General features: G+C 34.7%; 1 long non-coding RNA gene and 1 pseudogene across 1 annotated transcript in view; one reads left to right on the top strand and one right to left on the bottom strand.

Moving 5' to 3' along the window:
- Nucleotides 1-3,081, bottom strand: part of LOC112090634 — a 6,970-nt gene extending 3,889 nt beyond the window's left edge. Inside the window, exons 1-2 of the long non-coding RNA XR_002901740.1 lie at nt 2,977-3,081; nt 2,794-2,875 (exon numbers count right to left, since the gene is read on the bottom strand). This is a non-coding gene — a long non-coding RNA (uncharacterized LOC112090634). The remainder of the gene's footprint in view (nt 1-2,793; nt 2,876-2,976) is intronic.
- A 2,621-nt stretch (nt 3,082-5,702) lies between these two features.
- Nucleotides 5,703-7,466, top strand: part of LOC21393605 — a 15,991-nt pseudogene continuing 14,227 nt past the window's right edge.

Genomic DNA, 7,466 nt, shown 5'->3' with positions numbered 1-7,466 from the left:
GTCTAGCTTTTTATAGAATGATTGACCCTAAATCATCAAAGTTAGGAGCTAGAGGAATTAAAAGTGTTTTCGTAGGATATGCTGAAAATTCCAAAGCTTATAGATTATTAAATCTAGATTCTAATGTTATTGTGGAATCAAGAGACGTTGAATTTGTTGAGAACAAGTTTAGCCTTGATTCTTCCATTGAATTAGAATCTAATGTTAATCGACCATATGTTGACATTCCCGGTACCTCCACTAATAAAAGGAAAGAGTCTATGACATCTTTCGAACCGAGAAGAAGTCAACGTGAAAGAAAAGAAAAGGACTTAGCACCGGATTTTATTTCATCTCAAACTTTAACTTTTTTGGTTGAAGGAGATAAAAATGGTGTACTTAATAAAATACCATTGTTGCTTAATATAGAAAAAGATCCAAAGACATTTAATGAAGCTATGTCTTCAAGGGATGCCTCTTTTTGGAGAGAGGCCGTGAATGATGAAATGGATTCGATTATCTCGAATCAAACTTGGATCTTGGTTGATCTTCCTCCGGGATTAAAACCAATAAGCAACAAATGGGTGTTTAGAAGAAAGTACAATACCGATGGGTCTATACAAACATTCAAAGCTAGATTGGTAGCTAAGGGTTTTAAACAAAAGCGCGGTATAGACTATTTCGATACATATGCTCCGGTAGCTAGATTGACATCCATAAGAGTGCTATTTGCAATTGCATCAATATACAATTTGCATATGGATCAAATGGATGTTGAGACGGCTTTTCTAAATGGTGATCTTGATGAGGAAATCTATATGAAACAACCCGAAGGGTTTGTACTACTTGGAAATGAAAAGAAGGTTTGCAAGTTAGTCAAGTCACTTTATGGTTTAAAGCAAGCACCAAAATAATGGCATGAGAAATTTGATAATGTCATTTTATCTTATGGTTTTAAGCATAATAATGCGGATAAATGCATATACTCTAAATTTACAAATAGTTTTGGTGTGATTATATGCTTATATATTGATGACTTGCTTATCTTTGGAACAAACATGCAAAGGGTAAATGATACCAAGAGATATCTAACTTCATAATTTAAGATGAAAGATCTTGGTGAGGTAGATACTATCTTAGGTGTAAGAGTGAGGAAGCATAGTGGGGTTTACTCGTTGTGTTAATCTCATTATATTGAGAAGGTGCTTCTTAAATTCAATCATTTGAAGTTTAAAGAAGCAAATACCCCATATGATTCTAGTATTAAATTACTAGAGAATGCAAGCCGAGCGGTGGCATAGCTTGAATATGCTAGTGCGATTGGTAGCTTAATGTATGCTATGCATTGTACAAGACCTGACATAGCATTTGCGGTTTGCAAAATGTCTAGGTTCACGAGTAACCCGGGTATTGAACATTGGAATATAATTGGAAGAGTACTTGGTTATCTTAAAAGAACCATTAATTTGAGTTTGTCATATAATGACTATCCGACCGTACTTGAAGGGTACTCGGATGCAAGTTGGATAACAAGTGCAAGTGATAATAAATCCACATCCGGTTGGATTTTCACAATTGCATAAGGAGCCGTCTCTTGGGCTTCTAAGAAACAAACGTGCATAATTCACTCTACGATGGAGAGTGAGTTTATAGCACTTGCCGCTGCAGGCAAAGAAGCGGAATGGCTGAGAAATCTATTGTTTGATATTGAGTTGTGGCCACAACCGATGCCATCTATTTCTTTGTACTGCGATAGTGAAGCTACTTTGTCTAGAGCTTATAACAAAGTTTATAATGGAAAATCTAGACATATTAGCTTGAGACATGAATATGTGAAATAATTAATAACCGATGGTGTTATTAATATTGTTTATGTTAGGACAAACAATACCCTAGCAGATCCTTTGACGAAAGATCTTTCAAGAGACTTAGTCAAAGAAACATCTAGTGGAATGGGACTAAAACCTTTCTTTGAAAGAGTCACCGATGATGGTAACCCAACTATGTAATAGTTGTACCGCTATTCCATAGTTAAATGGGTAAAAACAAATTATTGTTATGTGACCGAGTTAGCGCCGAATTTTAATTAGTCCCTTCTAAGATGTCGGTGCAAAAATAGCTACGTGGTTGAGGTTGAGTTTATACTCTTAATGGAGTTCGAGTCTCATAGTAGCTAGATATATAATTTGAATCTTCACCTAAGTGAACATAAGGAATGGTGCCGTTCCTAACAAGACCATGGTTTAGTCTTGTAAATGTTCATGAATCTAAGATAAAGCACAAGGCCGGAATAGTGCTAAATGATAGGAACAGTTTTTAAGTCTGGGATAACACGCAGGTTGCAGCCCATGCCTGGGCATGCTAGGCATGCAGCAGGGTCACCTGCACGTAGCATGGGCTGTAGACATGCTTGCCTACACGCAAGCCAGGGCGTGCTTGGCATATCCAGTGGTCATGGTATCGGCTATGGGGTGGGTTTAGCCCTAAATTTGGATCCTTCTTGATCCCAAAAATTTTCTAAAAATTTTGACAGCATTACCCCTTATTTCTAACACTCCCCAAAGCCAAAAGTCACCTGTTTTGAATGTAATATCCCAAGATAAAATAAAATATGCTCATAATCACAATATCATTCCATTTACTAAACCATGTTCGGTAAAAAGGTTATAACACCCAAATTACACAGTATTTTAATGAGATATTTTAGAGTCTATTTGATAACATCTAGGATAGTATTCTCTCAAAATTTCAGCTCAAACGGAGCTCTCTAGCCTAGGGAAATAAACATAAATCCAAGCCACTTGTAGAACCAACCTATTTCAGGGCTGCCACCAAAACAAACTTGAAACCACCACCTCCCAATTGAGTTTGATTAAATCCTTTTATGTGGTTGTTCCTGACATATCAAAGATTATGTGGTGTAAATATCTCAGTAAAATTCAAACGAAACCCACTGAACCAACACCAAACATCTTACAAACCAAAACAGGCCCTTACCTTGAGTAGGTTAGGTTTTTCTTGAAATTGGCATCCAAAACTTGACAAACCACCAAGAAAATTCTTATTTTCTTAAGTTAACAGCTTGGGAAGGGGGTTTCTGTCAAAGAGAGGTCGGGCAAGATGAGTAAGTGTAGTGTAGAATGATCTAGTAGCTTATATCCCTTAAGCAATCAAAGAGGCAGCTTAGTCATCATAAAGGAATATCACCTTGGTTGGTCATGTGTCCCTTATTTCTGCTTAGTCACCTTCTTAATAGGGTGTTACACACTCACACTAAATCCCATTTACATAGTAGGTCATAACCATTCAATTGACATACTAACTTAGGTGTACTTGCTCATATACAAAAAAAAACTTGGTATGACTAAAATGATCCACTTTTGTTCATGTCCGTTCATCATTGAAACTTAACCAATATTTGTAAAATGCTTCCTAACATATTCAAGCATGAGATAATAAATTTTCCTAAGTCACTTACAAGCTAACAAAAGCCTCAATCAAGACTCAAAAACCCGAGCACCAAATTTTGAGCAAAATAGGGTTTTTTAGTGTGTTCTAGTTCAATAGTTCATGTGAAATTCCATATCAACCTCTTGTAATTGGTTTCATACTCTTATGTTCTTTTTGTAAGGAATTTCGTACCACATGTGGATCCAACTAATGAACAAAATCCATACTTAACCTTTAAAAAAAAAAAAAAAACTTCGTTACCAATTAAACTCTTTGTAATTCATAAAAACCACTATTATAAATCTATTTTCTACTATTCCACCTACCGGATCCACCTTCGAGCAAGCATGTCATTTCATTAAAACATTATGCTCAACAACTACTTAATATACACTAATAACATAACAATGCATCTCAATAGCATGCCAAACTTATAAATCATGTATATTATGTCATAAATGGATGCAATGCATTGGCCAACTCGTGTGTGAGAATTTTTGGGCATCACACTGTCCCTCCGACGTAACATATAGAAATGAAAAACGTAACATGATCCTTATTCAATGTTAACACCGATGTTGAAAATGTAAGACACTAATGGCTCACTTAGTTTGCTGATTTGAGTTTTTAATTTAAGTTGCGATGTGATTTTATGTGAGAGCTTTTTACTGTAGCAAAAAAGTTAAATGTGACTGTTTCTGAGAGCTTTTTACTGTAGCAAAACTCGAATTCTAAACTTGAATCGGTGAAATAAATAAGACCTAAGATATTTAATTATCTTTTATTATTATTATATCTTTCTAAAATCCTTGTTATGTCACATAAATAAATTAAACTGTAGCAAATAATATCATATAATTAAATTTCTTGGTGTTACGTCTCAATTTTTTGTATCCGTGTTATGTTAGATAACTGTATTATTATGTTAAATAATGTCTATATTACATTAAATAACAATAATATTATATTTTTCACGGTATACATTTCGTTGAAATGATGGCCGTTTGGAAAATAAATCTCAAATTGTCAATCCCTTAAAATTGCGCTCCTAATGCGAGATTCAATAAAAAATTCCTTTGGTAAATAAAGCTGGTAATAGTCGAGAAGAATCATTTGTCAAGATAAAGTTGACATGTTGTCTAAATTTACGAATTACGACAAATCATACAAAAGGTATCAGAGCATAAGAATTTTAAAGGGATTAACAATTTCCAAAACCCGAAGAGAATTTTGTCAACTTTTCTTATTTATTGGAGGCATATTATACTTATTTGTAGCAACATGTTTTTAAGGAGAAGCCTAAAGAGGGTGCCCCGATTGTAGAATTTGATGGGTGCATTGACAACAACCGAATGAGCTTATGCGCCATTGATTAAGAGTTGGTCAAGTTAATGCTGCTTCTTTATAGGTGGATCTCCATTACATTAAGAGGATTAATTAACTACATATATAGCGTGTTTAATCAGAATGAACATAACTCAGAGAGTATTGGAGCAAAATTTTATCCAACACTTATCCAATGTCCTTAGACTAATAATTTGGATTGAATAAGCAAATTATCTAAAGAAATTGAAAGAACACTCGAAGAACAAAAAGAACCTCTGAAGGAATAACAAAAACAAAATGAAGACAATCATAATGCAATTATATTCAGAAATGAGTGTCTAACATTTCCTCTTAAATTGAGGGAATTTATAATACATTAGGATTAAGGGAGTTTAATTCTCCCATTAATTCGAGAGTTTATTATCTCTTAATTACAATGAGGTTCTTCACCTTTTTGTGAGTTAAAATTGATAAATAATCAATGAGAATTAATTTTCAATAATTCAATATCTTCAATTAGCGTCGGTTACTTCACTTGATGACATCACGCGACCTTTGAACTTTCGGCGCAGGAGAACTTGGGCTCTGACGAGCCTGAGCTCTGACGAACTTAGGCTCGGGAGAGTTTGGCCTCCGGCAAGCTTGGGCTCAGGCGAGCCTGGGCTCAGGAAGCTTGGGCTCCAACGAATTTAGGCTCTGGCAAACTTGGGCTCTGATGAGCTTGGGCTCAGGAGAGGTTGGGCTCCGGCGAATTTGGGCTCCGGCAAACTTGGGCTCCGGTGAACTTGGGCTTGGGAGAGCTTGGGCTTCGGCGAGTTTCGGTTCCGGCAAATTTGGGCTCTGGCGAGCTTGGGCTCGGGAGAGCTTGAGCTTTGGCAAACTTAGGCTTAGGCGAGATTGGGCTCGGGAGAGCTTTTGAATTTATTGCGTGTTTAATGCCTGCGGAAATGCTGACTAACACAGAGTACAGAGATTTGAAATGGGCGATGAGAGGAATCAAAGTCAGACTAAATTACTTATTTACATTAAAAAATTCATAATTGGAATCACTCAAACTCTCATTATTAGATTACTTAAACAAGAATCAGAATGAATTTTTAAAAAATTACTTATAATATACACCTACGTTATCAATTTCGTGTTTTCAATTTAAAAAAGATAAATTGTACACTTATTAGAATAATGTTAATCACAATAAAGATAGTTAATAGTAACATTAGGATAATAAGATAATAAATTTAAGTCAGCATATTTTTTTGAATAAAAATAAAAATATAGTCAAAATTTGAATAGAAAAAATTTAAAATAAAAAGTGTCAAAAATTGAAGTACATAAAAATAGATTGTATACTTTTTATAATAAAGTTATAAAGAACAGGGCTGATTATTATAATATTAGGAAAATAAAATAATGAATATAGGTTGTGATTCTTAGTTCAAAAGCATTCATTATACTATTAAAAAAAAGCATTCATTATAACTAATTTTTCTTAAACAAAATCATTAGAAATGGGGTTTAGCTGAAAACCAAGAGCAGAAAAAGATTGCACAAGCTTCAAAAACCATCAATATAAGAGATGTTGTTTATGTACTTAAACAAAATCTGCCTGAGGAGGATCAAAGGCCAACGGTTCATCTCGCCCTCGGCGACCCTTCTTCGATTTCGTCCTTTCGGACTACTCCTGTGGCCGAGGAGGCACTCATTGAAGCCATTCGATCTGCTAAGTTTAACGGCTACCCTCCAAACTATGGTCTTCCTTCGGCTAGGAGGTCAAACTTTTTTTCTTTTCTTCCGTATCAATAGGTTTTGAACCGTCAAATCTGTATCAGGTATATCAATTTTGCATTCTTTGTAATCTTTATTTCTTGCCAATCGAGACTAGCACAAATGGTGTTTAGTGGATGGGTTAGTTGTTACAATGTATTAGCGGTAGAATTTCTTTATTTTTATTTTTATTTTTTAACAACTTATTTGTTGCATCTTTTGAACAAAACATTTAGTAAATCTTGGGATTGTTGGCACATATCTTGCTTGATTGAACTTAGTAACATGTTGTTCAAATTATGTTAGAGAGATTGTAATATGTCTTAAAACACAAAGAAAATGGCAAGGAAGCGCTGCATCGCATGTTTAATGCGCTGCAGCGAGTTTGACAACACCATTTGGTGCTGTCAAGGCAGCCATAGGTGCTGCAGCGTCAGTTTTGGGCGCTGCAGCGCCTGTCCAGGAAAAACATGTAATGACTAAGAAAATTTCAGACCTTAAATAATACAATTCATGTATTTTTAAGCCAAGGATTTTCTTAGAAAATATTATGTTATATTGTGAATGGAGGATTTATGGAATTAATATATGTATTCCTAAATTCTATAGCAAATTTCATGTTAAGTTCATGTTTCGATCAAGTAAATTCGATCGATAAATTCTCGCCGTATTTTAAGGCAGAATAATTTTCAGTACAAGTATAGTTTGAGAATCTTAATTTCAAGAATCTCTAAGCACAGCACGATGTTAGCGGCATATAAAAAAAAACGCACTGACATTTTAAAAGAAGAAAAAAATCCTTAATTGCCAAACAGTTAGGTTAAAGTCACAAGATAAATACCTATAGTAGATGGATACAATATGAGCTCGGGAGTTGACACTGTCAGAAACGTCATTCTCGGGATAGAATACAGAAAATTAAAATTTAGAATTTGTTCAGTCTAAAA

Source organism: Morus notabilis, unplaced genomic scaffold (genome assembly GCF_000414095.1).
Source record: "Morus notabilis unplaced genomic scaffold, ASM41409v2 Scaffold290, whole genome shotgun sequence".
Taxonomy (NCBI): Eukaryota; Viridiplantae; Streptophyta; class Magnoliopsida; order Rosales; family Moraceae; genus Morus; species Morus notabilis.
This window is presented reverse-complemented; position numbering and strand designations above follow the sequence as displayed.